We start from the raw sequence: 21,470 nt of genomic DNA on the forward strand, positions 1-21,470 counted from the left end.
CTTACATTTCATGAAGTGACATAATTTTAGGAAATTTTTTTTATTCCACATTTACAATCCTGATGAAATGGGAATCTAGCCAGACAATCAAGAAGTCTTTAACTGTGAAATATAAATATTAATAAATAGCTCACATTTATTAAAAAAAAAAAAAAAAAACAACTCAATCTGGTGCAAGACAGTGCAGAAATAAATTAGATTTTTATTTACTAGATTATATTAAGAATGTGAATTTGTTCTAAGAATGTGCTTATTAATTTGGGTAAAATACATTATTGCATCTGAACTACTTCTATTTTTACAGTACAAAACATCAACACAAGGGGATAATTTTATTACTTCCAATAAAAGTAATTTATATTTTAGCTAATAAAATGAGATAATAGGGTGACCAAATGGCATGATTTAGATCACACTGTAATCTGTAGCACATTTTCAAAGGCAAGGAAAAAAAGTCCTTGAAAAGGAAACTTAGTATCAAAATGGAATTTCATGGTTGGTATTCACTCCAATAAAAAGTCACTGCTTGTGTGACATTACTTCTCTTAGTAACAGTGTAGTTAGTGACATTATACTTCAATGATATCACAAAGAAAAAGTCACTCAGAGGACTGATAAGAACAAATATCTGCCTGGTTTAAAAGTAACAAACTATGGGTGAACTTCATAAATTAAAACCAGAAATATTTTTTTTCTTTACTTTGCTAATTCTCCATATTTTAACAACAAGAAAGCAGAGAATTAGAATCTTTGCTGCATCAGTGATCCTACCTCTGCAATTGATGTACAAAATGTAATGACCATTTCTATGTCTGTAGAATATGAAATAACATAAAACTGTATTCTTCTTAGGATCTAGAGTTTTGAAAGGTTTTCTTGCACTAATTAAATTCTGGAACATGAATGATTTTAATATAACAATTATATAAAACCGAAATTATAAAACAGTTCTTGTACATGGTATCTAGCTTAGCAAAACCCACATGATGTTTCACTGAAAGATGAAGATTTTTTTTTTCAGCACATGAGCTCCAACAGTAGCACAAACTTTGACTGAAAGAAAAAGAATGAGCATGGTATACTAAGGCTGAAACACATGGGACACGATTGTCTAAAATGTGACTCACAATCATTGGGCTCTTCAGTATTCAGAACTTTTTTAACACCTGGAAATAAGTAATGATTTTGTCTGTTTTCTCTTCTCAGTAGTTAAATAGAAAAATTTAAAATAATCCTATTTCAGATGAAAATTCCCATTTAGAGAGTATTATATAAGAGTTACTAGAGTGTTGCTAAAATCAAGAGAAGCTATGATGTAATTTATTAAAATTTAGAGTTTTGTAAAAATTGCTCATCCAAGAACATTGACAGGTTGCAGTGACCTCTTAAAAAAATCTACAAGCCTTCCTTGCAGTCAGAAAAATAAAAGCCTTTAGAGTTTTGTGATATGGGTGTGGATATGGAATATTCTGGAAGGAGTCTGACAAGTAGTTGATAAACAGATTACTGAAATTTGGAAACCTGACAATATTTAACATTCCTGAGTGACTTGTGCTCTACTGAACTAATTACAATAATCACCTAGATTTCCAGATGTGTAGGAACCTAGGATTTCTGGAAAACAGGAATTGAGCATGTAGGAATCAACTGCTCTGTTTATATGATATACAGCTGATCTGTAAATACAGAAATAATCTGACGTCTCTGTGATTCAGACTTCCTACATATGAAATTAATCCCAGATTTACAGTTTTGGAAATTTTCCAAGAGAGCCTGAAAGAAAAGTTTGTCAGATAGATACCAAAGGACATTGTTATAGAAGTTAAATCTGAAATGACAATTCAGCTGATCAAAGTAGATCAAAGATCTACACCAACTTACCGCCTCACCAGAATGTCCTCACAGCACAGTTAACGACTGGAGGATTAAAAGTGTAAGACTCTTCAAGATTTCCCTGAAATAGAAAATCAAACATGTTTTATTTGATTTTCTACAGCAACAGCAATAAATTCTGAAGGGTCCAAGAAACAGAAAAATTAAATACACTGATAGTAAATAACTTCTGCAAACAGTAATCATTGAAAAGCAGTAAAACAAAGTGGACTTTCTAGAGTAACTGTGATGGGAAAGAATATAAATAATATTCATACACAATTATTTATATTGAAATTATCTGTACTTGATTGAAGTGGTTATGAAAGTTCCAAATACAATGTCTTAGTCATAAACACTTTCTTTCTTTCTTTGTCACTGTACAGCCGTTTCTCAATGTACTGTTTTGTGCAAAAATAGTTTCATAACTGAACTTATGCTATTAGCTCTTTAAATACACCAAACATGTCACCAAAACCAGCAGTACTTGCACCAACTTGGTAAATTGAAACATGAAAACAGAATTGTAGCCTTTTCAATAGTAAAGTTATGTTTTCACATATCACAAACCTGTGACATGCTCTACCATATGGATATCCATTCAATGCACTCGTTTAGCTCTCAAGTTTAAGAGGTGAGTGTGAAACCTCTGTGATGTTCAACAAGGCCAAATGCAAGGTCCTGCATCCTGACTGGGGAAACCCAAAACATAAGTACAGGCCGGGTGGAGAATGGATTGTGAGGAGTATGATTTAGGGGTATTGGTCAATGAGAAGGAAAACACAACCCAGTAATGTGCACTTGCAGCTCAGAAAGCCAACTTCAGCCTGAGTGACGTCAAAAGTGGTGTTCCCAGCACGTCAGTGGAGGTGACTGTCTCCCTCTACTCTGCTCTTGTGAGACCCCACCTTGAGTATCTGAGGCTGAGGCACCCAGCAAAAGATATGGACCTGTTGGAACCAGTCCTGAAGAGAGACACTAAGTTTACCACAGGACTGGACAATCTCTGCTATGAAGATGGGCTAGGAGAATTGGGGTTGCTCAGTCCAGAGAAAAAAGGTTTTGGGGAGAATTTGTAGCACCTTGTAGTATCTGAAGGAGGCTTTCAAGACGTCTGGAAATGGATTTTCTACAATGGCATGTAGTAATAGGCCAAGTGGTAATGGCCTTAATTTTAAGGCATGTGCATTCAGGTTAGATATTAGGAAGGAATATGTTGTCCGAAGAGGCTGTGGACTCCCAATCTGTGAGAGTACAAGGCCAGGCTGGATAGGGCTGTGTACAACTGGTCTAGTGGAAGAAACCCAGGCAGGGAATCTGAATCTAGAAGACCTTTAAGATGCTTTCCAATCATAACCATTCAGTGAGTCTATGATTCTGCGATCTTTCCTTTGGGGTAAGGCTGGGAGAAGTAGAACTGTTAAGTCTGGAAAGAAGTCTCAAGGGACAACTCATCAACACATATAAACAACTGAAGGGAAGATGCAAAGATGGAGTCAGGCTGTTTTCTTTGGTGCCCAATGACAGGACAAAAAGCAATGAGTAAAAGAAAACACAGAAAGAACTGTATGACTACCAGAAAACAGCTTTTTTTTTTTTTTTTTTTTACTGTAACTAAATACTGAAGCAGTTTGCCAAGAAATGATGGTGGAATATTCATCTTGGAAATACTGAAAAGACATCTGGACATGGCCTTAGGTAACCTGCTTTCAGCAGCTCTGCTTGAGCAGGGAGGTGGGCCCAGATCCAACCTTGTGATACTGTGATATATTTTATACTCTGTGATACTGTGATAAATCTTACACAACACTCATGAGTTTGTGTTCTATTCACTCACTCAGCAGTCTGGGATTGATAACCACCTTCCACTCTTTTATATATCTTAGTCATGTCATTCAGAAATCACAATATTCTTAAATTATTTAGGAGGGAATAGAAGTAAATACCAATAAATGACCACCAATGTTCAAGAATGTTTCATCCTAAAAACTCTCTTCCCTGAAACTATTCTATTTTTGTCATAATACACTAACAGTGTTTTTGTTGTTTTATTATGTTTTTTTAATTCACTGCATATGCAACATGAAGACAATTGTTGAAAACAGGCAGGTAGAAAACTTTTGTTATAAGCAAATGTTAAGTAGTATAAAATACAAGGGAAACACATGTTTGGAGGATTTATTTAATATGATCTTGCAGGGATTTCAAATGTGTTTTATATGACAATGGACTGAGTCAATCATTTTTATGTCAGAAGTATTTCACTACCTGCTTTATTTTCCACAGTCAGACCGGAAGCAGAGTGAACGGAAACACACAAACAGTAATGTTGTCAGTGCTGAAGGCTTAATGACACAGTTCAAATTACTACTTTAAATACACATTTTGTTACATTGTAACATTGCTGTGTTTATGGCAGGTATTTATTAGGCTGATACTAACTCCACTTAGTATTTCCTTTATGTCAAAAAAGCTTTTTTTTTTTTTTAACCTAAGTTTCTTAAGTAACCATCACATCATAGGAATGCTGATTAAGCAATATGAACTCATAAAATATGTTGTGAAAACTGGTGCACTATGCATTGTTCCTTTTTCATAAAACTGTATGCAAATATAAGATACTTCCATTCTTTTATCAGTTCCCTTTGATTCTCTATACTATGTATTTTAGTTGCCTGTATTAAATTTGTTTGGTCCAATTACATGGTCTTTCATCACTTGAAAATTATGAACCTATTCTGTTCACTGAAAGACTGTTTTCACATTCAATACTTTCCTTTTCTATTAATAGTACTATTTTTCATCAACTTTTGCTTTAAAAATCCAGACATTCCAACCACAAAACATAAAAATATTGCCTAAATATATTTTTAATGTTCTAATTTGTTAAGCACATTTTATGTAGATTAATTTAAGGTCATTTTCTTGAAGAATAAAAACCACATTCTGTGTACATTTAAAAAGAGGAAGAACTATTTCAGAGTTGTAGTAGAGGGACAGAAGTTGAGTAAGACTTTTTCCTATATTTGGAGGCATGCATACCTTTCACCTCTCTCTTTCCCTGCACTGTTTTTCTCTAACTACCACTCCATGGCTCTTTTCTATTCTTACTCAACTTCTTTTTATAGTTCCACAGTTAGGCCTCATTCTGTTTTCATCTCAGTATCAAAGACATGAGTGTATCAGCATAGCTTTGAGCTTAAATCATAGATGATAAAACTGCAAAAATTGACAAAATCAACAGCACATCTGAATATCACAGGGTAGCTCTGGAAACTCATCTATTTGGTTTCCTAAACTTGCCAAAACAGAAAAATCTCTATCACTAGCTACTGTTTATTTAAAAGATAGAAAAAAATGAAGAGGATGGTGGGTTACATTGCTACAAGTATCAAGGGAATAATGTTGCTATACAGACCCACAAGACCATTAGGCCCTGCTTAAAAAATAACTTATAAAATGACTTATTTTTTTTTACAAAAATACTTCTTCCCCTAAAAAAATCTTTTGTGTCTCCAGAATCTTTATTCCCTGTATTTAAATATAAAATATAAGAAAGCAAATGTCACAGTTCCCAAAGTTTGTTTCTGTGTCACACAAGGCTGAAAGCTCTTGAGAGTAAAGACGTGGTCTGTTCTGAGTGGCTGTCAGTGGACTTTGGGGGAAGATGTTGCTTTTAGATTCTGTATGACCATAGCCAGGCCTCTCTCAGGATTGTCACTGGTAAACTGAGTTGGAAGTCTTCTGCTATGTCACTGACATGCCATGCAAATAAGTTCATTGAAGAATACTGTGAAAGCATGTGAGTCTATGAGAATGAAGGCAACTCATTTAAATTTGACCTAATTAAGGTGAATTCTCTTGTGGTTGTCCTTTAGTCTCCTTCTTAATCACTTTAGTATTGAAATAATGAAAATGGGCATTCCTTGTATTCCATACCTTAGTCAGGCAAAACTAGCAGCTAGCATGGAACACAGTATCTTCCATTGTGTCATGCTTTTCTGCCCTGTCCACTGTTTCTCCCTTGACAGAGTCCATGAATCTAAAGAGCACAGAACTATTACTTAGGAAAAAAGAGTTTCATTTTCTGCAAGTTTACCTTTTTGATGGCTGTCTGATAAATGTTACACGTGGACAGGAAAATGGGCAGAAGCATATACATTTGTACTTTTTGTGGTAACTAGATTGTAGCTTGTTTTTTTTTCAAAATAAAAACCTCTCTCAGGCACCTGAAGGTCACAGCAAGGGACAGACAAAGCTCTTTAACAGCTGAGAAGCCTGTCAGGAAAAATGGCAGACTAGCCAAGCTCCTTTTTTTTTCTTTTCTTTTTTTTTTTTTTTAGGGAAACAGTCTGGTTGTGTACGTGGATGTGGCACAAAATAGAAAATTAGGTCCTACATGGACGGATGACCAAGAAATCACTTCTGTGCTCTTGAAAGGAAAGAAACACCCAAATCCAAAAAACTGAGAGAAGAGAGGGAATTAAGTAAATTACTTAATATTAACTCGATGCAAACAACTGTCATGTTGGGATAGCCTAGTTCTGAGTAACCCCATTTGGATGCTGGAAGCTTGCACCAACATAACACTGTCTGTAACAATAGATAACTTCAGATTTAGATTCTAGTGCATTGAAAATCCTTAAAGATGGAAGAACTGAAAAAATAGGATGTCAGCTTCATTATAAGCAGGAAAGTTAAGCCAGAAGTTGAATCTTCTACAGGCTGGAGGTACTTAATCTGATTTAGAATTAGTGTCAAAGAGTAGATTCCATGCTTCTATCATTTTACTAAAAATGTTTAAAAGGATGAAAGACTGCATAAAACATTGGTATATACTCTAAATTCTCATTTCGCAGTAATTTATTTTTCCCCCTAGAATTGAAAGTTATTTATATTTGGGATTTTTTGGTTTTGACAAAGAGATTATACTGTCAAAAATTGTTTTCTTATTAAGAGCAATTTTCCCCTTGCTGATACAATAACTGCCATCAACATCTGACAGTCATTTTCAGAATGTATGAGTACACCCTGTTTACTGTCAACCTTGCAAATATGAAGTGTGAAAAACGTGTATTTCTCAAATAAAATTTAGAGTAAAATATTCCTTACCTAACCATTTGCTTTCAATCAAGAAAGAACATCAAGAGATGTGTCTTTGGCTCTAAGCGGCAACATGAAAGAGGAAGAAAAATATACATCTCTCAAATTAGAACATGGAAATGTGAAGAATGAGATCAAAATCAGGATTTTCAATATTCAGAAAATCTGGTACCTAATTTAATTCAATTAGTTTCCTTAGAGAACAAAACTGCAAAATCTTTAAAAAAGACTAGATAAACCAAGAGAAATGAATATTGGTCTAAGAAAGCCAGAGTATTTCCCACTTCTAGAGATACATGCACATGAAGGATAATGAAAAAAAGTTGATTAAGAATTTTGTATCTGATGTGTTTTTTAAGAATAAAAGATATTTTCCCTTAAACATTTTGTGAATATTTTCCTGATCCCTCAATCATGATTAATCCTGGCCATTCAATGTGACCTGCGTATTTAGTCCAGAAAGACAATATCAGATGATGGTGCTAAGAGAGGCCTATGAACACCTCTCACTTGCCTAACCTTGTTTTTACAAAGAGACTGAAATGCAGTCTCCCTCTTAACGGTACAGCACAAGTAGGCAGTCTTCCAGGAATGATTTTACAGCCAAGTAAATCAGTGTTTCTTCTCCTGTAAAGTCATTCTCAGTAGTATTCTCATTGCTATTAAGAGGTAGCATGATGAAGAATAATATCAAGAAACATGGTATTGCCCCAGTGGGAATGTAGTAGGAAGCAAAACAGAGGGGTTTCAGGCTGCTATTTAGAAGAGATTTAAGCCCTAGTAAACAGGACCCTGCAGAGAGATAAAGGGAAAATGTGTTTAACACTTTTTCAGCTATTAGAATAGCATCAGTGTTGTTTTGCCTTGCATTTCACAAAGTCTGACAATCTCTATTCCAGTGCTGCAGCAAACCCAAGCAGTAAAAGAGCTCCCAAATCATAAGAAAAAAATTAGTAGGACAGATCTCTTCTAAGAAAATATCTGCCAGTAATAATAATATAAACACTACCATTTGCTCTTCATGAGACAGAAGTTCCTGTCAGACTTATGAAAGGCTGAGATGACAGCAGCTGCAATGGCCAACCAAGGATGTCAAGGGCTTGGCAGCCCTTAAGGCCTGGCTAGTTGCAGGGCCCTGTTCCTGTCTGGTTCTGCTGATGTGGGGCCAGGGCCCTCCTCATGTCCAAGTGCCCACACCTGTCCTGCCCATTCCCTCATATCACTGATGCAGAACAGTGTGGCTTCCCCACCACCACTGCAGCTCTTTCACCTGCTAGGGGAATGCACCCTACAGGCACACTGTATCAGGCCTGGTGTATCCGCAACTCCCACATCGTCCTTCCAGCATGCTCTCACCTTCCTAAGCCCCTACCTGTGTGTGGGGGCTGCCTCCTAAGGCCACACTATGGTGAAAGGCACCACAGCTGTGCAGAAGGCTACCCTGCAGCCCACCCAGCTGGGAGCCATGGGTCAGGACTCACAGCAGGGATGGAAGCTACAGTGAGACACTATGAGGCCTTGCCTCAGGATGTGCCTTCCACTGTGATGAAAGAATCCATGTTTGGACCGGCTGTTTGGGTCCAATGTGGCTAGCTATAGACCCCAGCCAACACGATCTTACATGGACAAAAGCAAAAGATGAGAAGCACTCTTCTCCACGTGGGGAAGAATGACCTCCATTACTGACTTGAAAATCACCAGATGGAAAAACACATGGAAAAAAGAGGGGGTAGCTTGATGGCGGGAGACTTTTATACCTAGGGGCGGCGGGGGGCGGAGGAAGAGGATCACAGCCAATGGGACACCAGTGAGGTGGGGCCAGGGAAGGGACTGACCCGGGAAGAGACCACCAGGGGGAAGTGGGGAGAGGGGTGGGTGTGGGAAAGACCATGTGATAGGTGAGGGGAAGAACAAACCGTGTGATATAACAGAAACTATTCAGTGCAATATAGAGTACTACAGTGCAAATCTCCAATCACACCGTGCAAAACAACAACTAAATAAACTATTTAATGCAATACAACACTGTGATTCCCCTCAAGCCAGCTGCAGTGGCGTCTGGCCAAGAGCCTGGGGTTGTGCCCACAGCTGCAGGTGAGCTGGTCATCTGCTCAACTTTCCTCCCAGACCCTGTCACTGGGAAACTCTGGGCTGACCCATGTCTCTCCACCTCCCTGCTGCCTCCAGGACCTGCTCTTGGCCCTGTGCTTCGCCTTAATTCCATAATGTAGCCCTGACTTGTGTGACTTTGTCATAGGCCCCTGCTCCTGCCCTGGTTTCAGGTCCCACCACAAAATAGAAAAAAATTAATTTAGAAGTGCTGTTCTTCTTTTGTAGATGTGGAAGAAATATTTTGTAGCAGGCCCAGGGCCTGCAAGGCCTCCTTGGAGGTCAGAAGCCTGAGCTAGAAAATGCCAAGTTATCTTGACTGGACCCTAGCAGCCCCTCTCTTCCACCTTTCAGACCCTGCTTATCTCTCTGTAAGCCCATAGGCCACTTTCCCCTCATCCTTACTATTGGACAGTTTCCAAAACCCCTGCAGGGTATAAAAACCCCTGATTCTGCCTGGTTCAGCAGAAGAGCTGTCATTGGGAACCTTCACGGAACACCCGAATAAAGAATCCTGCGGAACCTCACACGGCCTTCTCCTCTCTCTCCCTGCGTCTGTGCTGTGGCACCTAGCAAGGTAAAGGGCTGAAATCACTGAGCTGATAATCACTAAGAGCTGAAAATCACTTTAGCTTGCTTAGGCTGCTGTGTTGAGCCTCCACTGAGTTATCCTGGCCTCGGCACCCCACCAGGAATCAGCCTGACGGGAAACTGCCGCAATAGTATTTCCTCTTTGCCAAATATTTAACTTGCTAGACCCTTTGAAAAAAATTTGAATTTTCCAATGTATTAAAAGTTTAATCATGGTCTTGCTTCTGCAGTAAGAAATTTCTCTGAGGGGGGGCGAGGTTTGGGTGTTTTTTTGTATATGAAAAATTATTGCATAATGATCTGGGGGCATTGACATCAACTTGTCTTTTAATTGTTCTATTAATAAAGCACTATCAAATAAATTCTCTTTTTTCTTTTTTTACAAAGCCTCAAGATTAATATATTGTGTAGTCAGTAAACTTTATGATGTGAAAACTGTTGACAAACATTTTCTCAGAGTTCTAGACTAGAAGACATCACAGCTAAAATAACTATTTTTTATGAGCTGATTTACCTTGGAGAAACTGTGGTAGGGACAATGCTCTGTATTTGAAATACAGCTGAAAGTTGTTCTTTTATGAAACCCACCAATCTTCTTGGTATAAATAGGAATTTTGTAAATAAGAATAATTTCAAAATTTCCTTCTGTTACTGCTCTTATTTTTTATCAATTTAAAAATATTTTGTTTCTTTGGGTATTTTTGTTTTCAGTAGCTTTCATTTAAATATTTCTGTGTTGTTTTGTTTCCTTTATATATCTAATGAATACAAATAGTACTCAACAGCATTTGGCATTTATGAAAATGGCATATTATCACACAAAAACTGTTCAGCAATGCCTATAAAATAATAAGGAAAATCTGCTACTAATGGGTCAATTTATATATTACCCAAAAGCTACAAAACATGTATTGGTGAAATGAATTCACAAAAAGATAAAAAATTATTGGTGTGTGGAGAGAAAAAAATCCCTGGAAATTCTGCCATTATTTCTTCTGGTCATACACCAAGAAGTTTTAAAATATATCCTGGAACAGGACTGCAGGAAATTTTTCACTTTTGTGCAATGACCTTTTATTGTTGTTCATTTTGATTCTGGTTTTGGGGGGGTCTTTTTTCTTCTGTGTTTTTCTATTGTCTAAATAAAGCATCTGACATACTATGGAAGATTTCAAATTTGTACATATCAGAAATTTATGTTTACTAGGAAAAAAAATTATATATTCATTAAATGTACTACAGTTATAGAGTGCACATTCCAAAAAATTTAAATATATGAATAGAATTCCCCACTGCAAAAATTCTTGATGATTGTTTGAAAATTGAGAACCCTATTTTATGTCCTTTAGGTGATTGTGTGGTCCAGTACTGTCTGAGTGAAACCAAAGTTACCAAGACAGGCAAATAAAAGCCAGTGTTATTTTACCAACTCCTCTCTTCTCACATAATGTCACACTTGTACCCATCTTTCTAAACCTTTTTAAATATAATATATTTCTACAGATGGTTGATACAGGTGATCTTACACCACAAATGATAGCAAGTTGGGGTTAAAAGGAAATGGGCCAAGAGTCCTCCAAAGTAATCTGAATCTATGTGGCAAGAAAAGAACAATTTTCTTTATGGAAATTTAAAAAAAGGAGGAGAGGGGAGGGGAGGGGAGGGGAGAGGAGGGGAGGGGAGGGGAGGGGAGGGGAGGGGAGGGGAGGGAAAAGAAAAGAAAAGAAAAGAAAAGAAAAGAAAAGAAAAGAAAAGAAAAGAAAAGAAAAGAAAAGAAAAGAAAAGAAAAGAAAAGAAAAGAAAAGAAAAGAAAAGAAAAGAAAAGAAAAGAAAAGAAAAGAGAAGAGAAGAAAAGAAAAGAAAAGAAAAGAAAAGAAAAGAAAAGAAAAGAAAAGAAAAGAAAAGAAGGAGATGAAGAAGAAAGAAGAAGAAGAAGAAGAAGAAGAAGGAGGAGGAAGAGAAAAGAAAAGAAAAGAAAAAAGAAAAGAAAAGAAAAGAAAAGAAAAGAAAAGAAAAGAAAAGAAAAGAAAAGAAAAGAAAAGAAAAGAAAAGAAAAGAAAAGAAAAGAAAAGAAAAGAGCCAGATCCTAACAACTAAACAATAATGCTTAGGCCACAAAGTCAGAAAAACTTATTCAATGGTTCCCAGTGTAACACTTCCCCTGCTATTTCCATTCTACATATAACATAAAATAAATTGTAAGCTAGTTAGTTGAAAGCTATTTAGTTCTACTTTTATACAAATTCATTTTTTCTAATGGAAGTCCTTTCATAGAATTTGGTTCAAAAATGTAACACTTTTTTTGGGCTGAACAAAACCAAATTTGTGGAGCAAATTATGTTGAAATATGGATTACAGTTGCATTGTTTTAAAGTAAGCAAAATACTTTTTATCTCTCATATTTGTCAAAAAAACAGAATATGATGGGATTCTTTTAGACTTCTGCATAATTAACAAGCTTTAGCTTTACTGACAAGTCCTTTAAATATCAAAAACAAGGAAGCTGAGGGCAGTGGAAGAATTATATGTATAATCATTGGACTACATATGTATTTTTGATCATGTTTTTATGTATTAGAGTAGTATAATTATAATCATCTATATCTGAATCCTAGAGTGGCTTATTCATGTATTAAGGTATAGTTAAACAAGAAGCTTCACAAAAGAGGGATTATTTGCATGATCAAGTTAAGTCTATGCAGAGCTGAATAAACTGTAGGATAGTGCCATAGGCAGTTGCTGTCTCAGTAGTTCATGGGGTTTTTTTCAGCAGAAGAATCACTGTAACACTCCTTTTTTATAGACAGATTTAAAATAAAATCAGTTAATTATTTATAGGAAGCTGCAGCATACACTTAATTGGATTACTTTTAAATATTCTGTTTGACAGTATCCCTTGAACAGAAAGACCTTATGATCTTCTGTGAATGGAGAATATTGCCTGAGCAAGTCTGATCTTTAGGGAGGCTGTGTATATCCTGTCCAATGCCACTTACACTACAAATGTGCCAAGTAAGAAAAATGACTATGAATGACAAGTCCGCTGCACTGCAAGGAAATCCAAGGAAATCTCTCTCAGTAAAAGCCAGAACAGCTTCAGATTCTTGCAGCTGTTTAAGCAAGTTTAGTTTAAGTTTAGTTTAAGCAGTGCATTCTGTCACCTAAATACAAATTTAACTACAGCTTTGGTGCACCTTCCTTTATCTAAATTGTCAATATAGTAAAATAATTGCAATGTAACATATGCCTCCTGGCTTGGCTGGTTTCAGACAACTTAGTGACACCAGCTGTGTTTGGTCATCTTGAAAATTAAAACAGGAGAAGAATAGGCTGAGTAAGCAATTCAAACATCAGCTGTGTAAAAAAAAAAAAAAAAAAAAAAAAAAAAAAAAAAAAAAAAAAAGAGAGTTTCTTATCAGAGTTTGTGCTTAATATGCATGTTTATAGGCTGAATAATTAGGGTAGGTGGAGAGCTGCTGCCATCTGCTGGAAGGATTTCTTTCCTGACTTAAAATTTGAGAGTTTTTTTATGAGTAACCTAATGAAAGATTAAAACAATCACCGTTGATGAAATTTAGGTACTTAACACCTGTGTAGCCAAATGATCATTATTCTAATGGTATCAAGAGTGTAAAGTTATGAAAATGTGGACCTAAATCTCCTTGCAATTCAAGGTCTGAATGGAGGACTTTTTAATTAAGCCATATTCTTAAATATGAACTAGAGAGCACAAATCCTTCCAAAATGGGGACACTAGAAAATGTAAAAAGAAAGGGAAATTAAAAGCAAAGAAGCTTTTGCAGACAATCATTTGTTTAATTTTATAGTATAAATATCAGTGCTACATTTTTATTCATTATGATATGTAAAAATACAGGTCTAAAATTCTGATGCTATGGATAGGTAGCAGGAACCTCACAGTGAATAGCCAGAATTCTCTAAGAGTTGGCAGTTTTGGAAAATAAAAAACAAACATATATAAACAGAACCAAAACACACTAGTTTTGTCCACCTGCCAGGAGACTGCACTTTAGGTCCCAACACAGACAGAGTAAGAAGTTTGACGCTGAATATTAGAATCAGCAGTACTTGGTACCTTACAGGGCCCTGGATGTTTTTGAAGAGCTTTTCTGTCTTCATTCTCAGTTCAGTTTCATCTATGTAGAGTCTCAAATTTAGACAACACTCACTATTTCTTCCCAGCTAAATGCCTGTAAATGTTAATTTTGTATCTGCCTGGTGAGGATTTCAAGACAGCCAAGTTAGACGTTGTATGATTTAGACAGATTTGTGATTTAGATGTGAGTACGCAACCTTGCAGATTTGCAAGTTTCAGCCAAAACACATACAGGCATACATATTCCTAAAAAAAATTAAAAAAAAAATCCTTGTGTAATCTCTTTGATGCTGGGAAGAAATTGCATAGTAAGATGGAATGGAAATGACACCAACTAGAATGAGGAAATCAAGCTAGTTGAACCACTTACAATAATATAAATACACAGCAGAGGAGTATGGTGGGAGGAATTCTGATTACATAGTGAAATGATAAACTGATATCAGCCTATCATGCCTGAAGTATTCGCTGTCCCAAGAAAACTTACACCAAATTATATTGTAATTTAAACTGCATGGTGAATCATTTATTTCGTGCTAGTCTGAGGTTTACATTTATGGCTTTTACATCTCATTACTAAGTTACAAATACCAGCTGTTAAATTCAGCCCACTGGATTTGAAACTAATGATTATTTACGGTGCCCTACCGTTAACTTTGTCTTTAGGTCCAGCGTTCCTTACCTTGATACTGAGAGCTTAAAAGTGGCCAACAGATGAAATGTACTGGAAGATAATTTTTTAAATGTACTCACAGAGGCACACCTCCACACATTTTATCAATTTATTCTTATGAGCAAGAGCATTATATTTTCCATTTTCATGAGCTAGGTTTTGGAAAGCAGAAAATTTGCAGGTATACTTCCGTGGTTGGCACCTTCCCATGTACTTATTGTATTCACACCATATTCTCATCTCTCTACAGGGCCACACTAGTATTTCTAGGAGTTATTTGGATAATTGCAAAGAAAATAATTTCTCAAGGAATGGGGTACATCTTAATGGGAAATGTAGGACAATACTGATCAAGAGATATCCCAGCTACCTGAAGCAACTACACCAGTGTCAGTGTGATACTGTACTTGGGCTAACTAGAGAGAAAGACATGAAAAGCAGACATAGGAAGATGCATAAGAAATGAGGCAAGGAGACCTCTGTGTAATGATTATGATTAAAATTCCTACGTTCAGGTTATGTTACTAACCTTAATTGTAACTATATATTTTTCAGAAGTCTAGTAGACTTACAAAAAGATTAAATGTCAGAGGCACACTCAGTTTCAAGGCATAACTTGAAACTGAGTGTGCCTCTGACATTTAATAGACAGATATTATGCAAATATTTTGTCTAGAAATGTCAAGAAGATCAAGATGTTTTGAATAATGTCTTTCTGTAATTTTTTGTAATGCTGCTGTGAATTTGTGACACACTTTTGCAAGAAATTGAGAAACTACTCAGTCTGACAAAGTTGTTCCTTGTGAAAAATGTGCAAGGCAGTTTTAGTCTCTTACAGCATAAAAAAAAACAAAAACAAAAAACCCCAACTTATCTCTTTGTAAAAAACTATTGTATTTAGTTGAAAGTATGCATTGCTATCAGAAGCCATACATTAATTAGAAAAACAGAAACACTCAGACTTTCTATACCTTCTGGTCTTAGCCATCTTAATTTAATACTGTATAAGAGAAAAGGCAAACTTGCTGCCTTGCTAAACGCCACTAGTCGGTGCTGTTGTATAAGAAGTCTGTATTAAGTCAATTCCTTACAAATGCAATTGTAATCATTTCAATAAGCATGTTTTTGTGCCATTAGGTAGTACCAATAAACAGTTTGGATGAATTTTATCTTTTATTTTCCACTATCTTCTATATAATGAACATATTGAATTAGAAAGCATCACACCTGCTTTAATTCGATGTTGATATTTTACTAAAAGTAAAAAAAAATACATATGTATTAGATTAAGGTCTAAGCTAGGAACCCTAGCAATTCAAATATGCAATAGGAAGGCTGCTTAATGATTAAGCTAAGGCTTCAAATAGGTGTTAATTTTATGGAATTTTTCTTCCATTATACCAATAGTTTAAGGGGCAGAAGAAGAAAAACTTGTCCCAAAGGTAAAAATATTATTGATACCTTTACTGTACTAACACAAAAGTAAGAGATTTTTTTTTCTTATATTTTGTGTCTATTCACAAGCTGCAAGCTGATTCTTGCTACATTTTAGGAACAGATTTGTAAAATGGAGACTATAGACTATTTTTGTTAATGTGACTTTTTTCTTTAGTCTTTCCTTTTATTTTTAAGGACTTATATTAACTGTATGATAAAATAAGGCACCATAAAATTATAAATAACCTTCTTTCTGAATAAAAACATGAATTTTATATTCTACCATAAGGTAAATTATTTGCTGATGACACCTGTAAGCAACGTCACAGAAAGGGCAGCCTTCAAAATTTTCTTTTATCATCTCTGCAAATAATATATTTACATGCAGCTAAAGATAATTCTTTCTTCTCTACAATATCTATGCTTTATTACTATTCCCACTTCCCATGTAACTTACTCTGTCTGTAAAAAATTCTAAGAGTATAAATTAGGTAGTTTATTTATATTTTTGGCTTTTAAAAACCAAAAGTATATATAACTTTTAAGATAGCAATCCTGGAAAATATGTGTGCTCATTGGATGTTTGCAATTTAAGTAGGACAATTAGACTTTTTGTTACATCATCGTTTTGATTCCTTGTCAAAAGAAAATATCACCAGAAGTCTACAATTCTGGATTGTGTATACAGTTAAAGTAAATATATGCTGTGCAATTCTCTTTTTTCCTTTTTCAGGACTACAAGCTTTCCTGTCACACAGATCCTTACCTTCAGAAGTTTAATATGGTTATATTATAGGCAAGAAATCTAAAGCATTTTCAGGCAATCAGCAGATCAAATATTCATGAAAGTGGGTAATTCAATTTAAAATATCCATGGACAGTTTGTTTCCATGGTTGTTTTACCACCCATACATTGCTGAATGTCACATGAGAAGTGTTTAAACATTTCACAGCAGAAATCTGATTTTGAGTGTCAGTCCAAACTTTAGTTGCATATAATTTGTATACCATCAGTTATTTAGCAGCCTTATTCAAATACTACATATACAGGAAGTATATTTCCATCCAAAAAATCTGAAATTAAACAATGCATGATTTTTTCTATGTCCTTATTTCTACATGATCATTATAGTTACCATTCACAAGGCTAAATTTGAAACATACTTATTGTTAAAAAGAAAAAGAAAAAAAAATAATTATAGGCTTTAAAGTTCTGATTTATTCAGAGACTCTAATGGAACAGTCAAAGCACAAATCCCAGTCTATCTCTTTTCCTGATTCAATTTTATGGCAGGAACTCTCACAGTCTGTATATAATCCAGTTCCAGCAGAACATTAGGCAGAAATGTCAGTCCATGGGGAACTTTAACTACACAAGAATCATTAACCTTAAATATGTCATGCTGGAAATATTCTCTATCTACTTTGAATTCATATATATATATGCTCTAGTCTAACCCTTGTGAAAGACTCCACTCCCAGGTTTGCAAGGCAGGATTCACACTCCTTCCAGCCTAAAAATTCTATTGAAATAAATTGATTTTCTGAACTATAAGCTAGCCTACTGATCTAACCACAAGTGTGTTATTGCAACTTTGGAGTATATTTCATTATTTTATAATAAATTTTCTAAAAAAATATATTTTAAAAATTCAATAGCTAAAATTACATATTGCAGCTATAAGAAAGCTATTTGCTGTAGGTAAGCTAGTTTGCTAATTTTTTCAAGACTTAGTTGCAAGTGTGACAGGACATAAGCATACTATTGTAGCTTACTATGAGGAAAGCCAAGTCCGCCACTAGAATGCATCTGAAGTGAAACAAAACAGTAAAAGCAAAAGTTTTGGGTCGTGTAGGAAGAACATCAGGTCTTTATACTGTATTTTTTGAAAGCTAAAAAACAATTGATGCCTTGATTCAAGCATTCTGATTTGCTTAATCTCAAAATTAAACTTTACTTTAGTGAGTCTAGTCCTGGGGAGAATAATTTTGCCTTCACTTTCACGTTCATATGTTCGTTGCTTTATAGGAATATGAACTCTCAGATTATGGAAGCACATACCTACCAGGAGCTCCTGGAGGATCCCATGCTGGAGCAGGTGTATGTGCCCAAATGTATCCCATAAGAAGCCCATACTGAAGCAGGCTCTGGGCAGGACCATACAGAGTGAGTAGCCCATACTGGAGCAGCTTTGCTGGCAGGACATGTGACCCCATGGGGGTCCCACACTGGAGCAGCCTGCTCCTGAAGGACTGACCAAAATGGAAGGGAACCATGCTAGAGCAGTTCATGAAGAACTGCAGACTGTGGGGAGGAGTGATATTCAGAAATTTCATGAAGGACTGTCTTCTGTGGGAGACACCCCACATTGGTGTAGGTAAGGGTGTGAGGAGGGAGGAGTGGCAGCGACAAGGTGTGATAAACTTGCAGCACCACCCTCTTCCTGTCCTTCTGTAGCTCTTAGGAGAGGGAGGTAGAGAAATTAGAAATTTAGTTGGACCCGGGAAGCAAGGAGGGAGGATTTGGAGTTATTTCTCATTGCTGTATTCTGGTTTTATTGAAAATAAATTAATTTCCCCAAGGGCAACTGTGTTTTGACTGTGACGATAACCACTGAGTGATCTCTCCCTGCCCTCATCTCAACCCATAAGCATTTTGTTGTATTTTCTCTCCCATGTACAGCTGAAGAGGGGAGGGACAGAGTAGCTTTGGTTAGCACCTGTCATCCATCCAGGTTCAACACACAATACATACCACCACTCTTTTAAAAGGGCTATTAGTTTCATAGAGTTTTTGAAGAGTTTAAATACTAAAGCTTTAATGTATGTAAACTTGACAGGTGTGAAGTTAGTCGATTTATAAGGACTCAGCACACTGAGGCCTCAGACCCCTCCGTTTCCTCTGAAGTAACCATCTGTACAAGGTCAGGACCTACAATGCTGTAGAGAAGCAAAGTAAGAACTGCTCACAGAGTGCCAATTCTGTTTGCTTTGACAATCTGTGTAATCCTAAATTAGATGCATGCTTCTGAGTAATCTACTGTATGATAATAAAGTGTTACATGCAAAATACATCAAAAATCCTGGCAGATTTCCCAAGCAGATTTTGCTAGTTACAGGTTTGCTATATGCTGGTCACACTTTCAGTCATGCGAGTTATGTACATATCAGGTATTTAAGATAGCAAAATTCATCAGTTTAAGCAAATAGTCTTCATTTCAAGATGCATGTCTGTAAAGACCATAAAAATTCATAGAGACAGCTCTGACCATTGTCAATGCTAGTAACTATATGAATTACAATATATGAAGAATATGAATATACAAATACTGAAGTAACTTTCATGAAATTTCACACCAGTGAAACATATCAGTTTTCTGTGTTCAGTACCTGTAAAAGTGAGAATGACAGGAATTTTCTAATATTCCTTCAATGAGGATTAGCAATGTTACATTTCTATTGTATTTCTTAGCCAACCAAAGAAAATATTCAGAGGGCCAGTAAGCAACCTGAATTGGTTGAATTTCTCTGGCTGACTCAAATAATTTCTCTGCTTCGCCCAGGCAGCTACCCAGCCATGGTGGCAGAGTCTTCAGAAATTAGCATGTCATTCCATTATTTATTTATCTTTAATAGTGACTATTGATTTTCAAGCCTAGTCTCCAGTTCTTGATGGCTAATTAGTAATGTTTAGGAAAGTTTTTTTAATATATTCAAAATAAGTTTTATGCCTTTCACAATGCCCCTGGAGCAGAGAATGGGAATAAAAAAAAAGTCAAAAACAAAAATGGAAGAACACATTTCTGGCCACAAGAATGAACATGTGTATTCTATCATCGTACTGCCCTCAAGCCTCATTAGCAAGAAAGAAATCCTCCATCTTCACTAAACTACCCACTCCATTAACACATGATTTTTTCTCCATTTTGTTACAAGAATTAAAATGAAAAAGTAGATTTTTAGTTAGTACTTAGATGTGAGACAGAGACATTAAATCTGTTTCTGTAAAGTTACAGATATTGCAAGGTTCCCTAAATAAACATTATAAACCATAGGTGTAATATTTATTTACAGTAGGATTCACAATATAATCCAGAACACAAAAGCTGTATGGAGAACCATAGCAACAGGAAATTGATGTCAAAAATCAAACCGGTGAAAGGCAGAAATGGTTTAAAGCACTGATCTCTCTTTCAAATAGCAAAAATACTGTATGTTTTTCTGAGACAAAGATTCCAAATTTTGCTTTCTGGAAACTGCTGTTGGGAAGGCTTCCCCAAAGGACTGAGATATAAGGAAATTGCAGTAATGATGTCAGGAGCTAGAATGGACAGTTTTAGGATGGAAGTCTTAGAGCTGCAAGCAGGCATATGTGTCCTTGCAGTTGTCCAGTAAGTCTTCAATGAAAAAAAGATATTCAGCTTGGATAGATCAGAAAAATACATCTTTCTAACTGTGGAAACATCTCCCTGTCCAATGCCCAGAACAGGTGCAAAGCAGCAGTTGCATAGTTGGCAATAATATAATGCAAACAACTTTTTGTTAGTTCAGCTCTATGCAGCATAATAAATTATATCAATTTTACAATGTTCTATGCTGATGTAGGGGTGGTTTTTTTGGTTTTTTGGGTTTTTTGTTGGTTTTTTTGGTGTTTTATTTTTGGGGTTTGTTTTTTTTTTTTGGTCATATGAACATTACTTCCACTTGTCAGAACAATTTAAATAAAACTTGGGCTCAGAAAGATCCTCAGCAGGTAGAAACTGACCTTGTGCTTGTGGCACAGGAACTCTACTCTGGACTTGTTCCCTATAGTGTAGATTAAAATTAAATTCTTCCTTTATCATTACTGGGTTTTTTTGTTATACCTGTGTAGGGAGTGCAAAACTAATACAGCATTAAATGCTGAAGTCCTCGTAACACTAACAGAATTGGAGTCTGGTGGTTAACAGCTTCTAAGCCTCCTGCAATATTAATTCCTTTTCCCCTTCTTTATTCCTTCTTGTACATTTGTTCCAGCTTCTTAATTTTTTTTTAACACCTTTCCTTCTTTTCATCAGGATGAAGTGAAAAATACTTGCCTTTTCTTACTAATTTGTGTTATGTGCCCTGAATACACAAGTTCTTGTAACAAATCTACAATGATTACTTTGTAAATATAGAGAATATGTAGCACCGAAAACCCAAGAAAAAATGCTTAATATAAAAATATTTGCTTTGTGAGGGGAATAATGGAAGAACAAAAATAGCCATGATCATTTCTTTTCTTAGTTACCACAGAACAATTAAATAATTTCTGTTGGAAGAGACTTTGGGAGGCCTGCAGCACAACCTCCTGTTCATAGCAGGGCTGATCCTTAATTCCGACAAATTTGCTCAGAGTTTTCTCCAGCTGAGTCTTGAAAACCTCCAAGAATGGAAGTGGTATAATACCTCTGGATAACTTGTTTCACTGCTAGACTGTCCTCCTGGAGAAAAGGCTTCTCTTTCTTTCCAGCCTTAGCCTCTCATGTTGTAGCTTGTTTCACTTTCAACTTCCTGCCACACACACCACAGTGAAAAGCATGACTG

At 35.9% G+C, this 21,470-nt stretch overlaps 1 protein-coding gene and 1 long non-coding RNA gene across 21 annotated transcripts in view; one reads left to right on the plus strand and one right to left on the minus strand.

The window, feature by feature from the left end:
* Nucleotides 1–21,470, minus strand: part of PTPRD (protein tyrosine phosphatase receptor type D) — a 1,155,490-nt gene that overhangs the window by 909,022 nt on the left and 224,998 nt on the right. For all 20 annotated transcript variants that reach the window (XM_064404736.1, XM_064404735.1, XM_064404734.1 and 17 more), the window contains exon 3: nucleotides 1,882–1,954. The gene's annotated coding sequence lies outside the window, so the exon portion shown is untranslated. The remainder of the gene's footprint in view (nucleotides 1–1,881; nucleotides 1,955–21,470) is intronic.
* On the plus strand, nucleotides 8,827–20,506 carry LOC135290793 (uncharacterized). Its single transcript, XR_010353614.1, has 3 exons — nucleotides 8,827–9,661; nucleotides 17,932–18,069; nucleotides 18,743–20,506. It is a non-coding gene; the product is annotated as an uncharacterized LOC135290793 (long non-coding RNA).

The sequence above is a fragment of the Passer domesticus genome, chromosome Z, assembly GCF_036417665.1.
Source record: "Passer domesticus isolate bPasDom1 chromosome Z, bPasDom1.hap1, whole genome shotgun sequence".
Classification (NCBI taxonomy): Eukaryota; Metazoa; Chordata; class Aves; order Passeriformes; family Passeridae; genus Passer; species Passer domesticus.